Source organism: Sinocyclocheilus rhinocerous, unplaced genomic scaffold (genome assembly GCF_001515625.1).
Source record: "Sinocyclocheilus rhinocerous isolate Xijiao unplaced genomic scaffold, SAMN03320098_v1.1 scaffold257, whole genome shotgun sequence".
Classification (NCBI taxonomy): domain Eukaryota; kingdom Metazoa; phylum Chordata; class Actinopteri; order Cypriniformes; family Cyprinidae; genus Sinocyclocheilus; species Sinocyclocheilus rhinocerous.
The window spans coordinates 1,878,647-1,879,455 of NW_015634026.1; positions in this window are offsets into that span (position 1 = coordinate 1,878,647).

An 809-nucleotide genomic window follows, 5' to 3' on the forward strand; every position below is an offset into this window, starting at 1 on the left:
GACTGACCAAATCGTCCGGCTCGGTTTGCCCCCCTCGAACTCGAAGACATCTCTGATTTGACAGTTTACTATGTGATCTCACTCAGTGACTCTAGGCTATGTAGGACGGGACAAAACCATGTAGTGAATGGGGGGAGATAATTTTACCGGAAATGCAGAAATAAGCCGTAATTTTGTTTTATTTGTAACTCTTTGGTAGATACATTTATAATTTCTATTACATTACTACTACTACTGTTACTACTAATAAATCAGATCTCTGGGGGCCCCAAAAGTGAGTGGGCCCTTAGAATCGTCCTAAGTTTCCCCCCCTTAGCGGCGCCCCTGATTGGCATTCTGTATTGTCATGAGGTATGCATACTATACTAAGGTACTGTGGGGGGGAAAATGCTAACGATTGTTTATAAAATTATTTTAGGACTGAATACATCACTCTTGCCTTCATCTGCATCTCACACAGGAAGGGGACGCTCATTCAGTTTTCAACTCCATTCAGAATCTTAGAGTAAGTGTGCCTTCACTATTTTACAGATGTTACTTTCATTTGATTTATTTACCATTTTTGTATGGTAAAATATGTTTGCTATGTGGTGTAGCATTTGGACCAATCAGACACACATTTGTTCATTAGATTTAACAAATCATTTATTCATTAGATTAACAAATAATCACAGACCCCTCACCCAATAAACATACTGGGTGCCAGCATGTCTGGGAACGCATCCATCAAGCCTCATTTGCCCTTTCCCATGTATGAGTGATTATTTGTTTGTTTGTTTGTTTGTTAGACTAGTTTGTGTTAGTGTTTA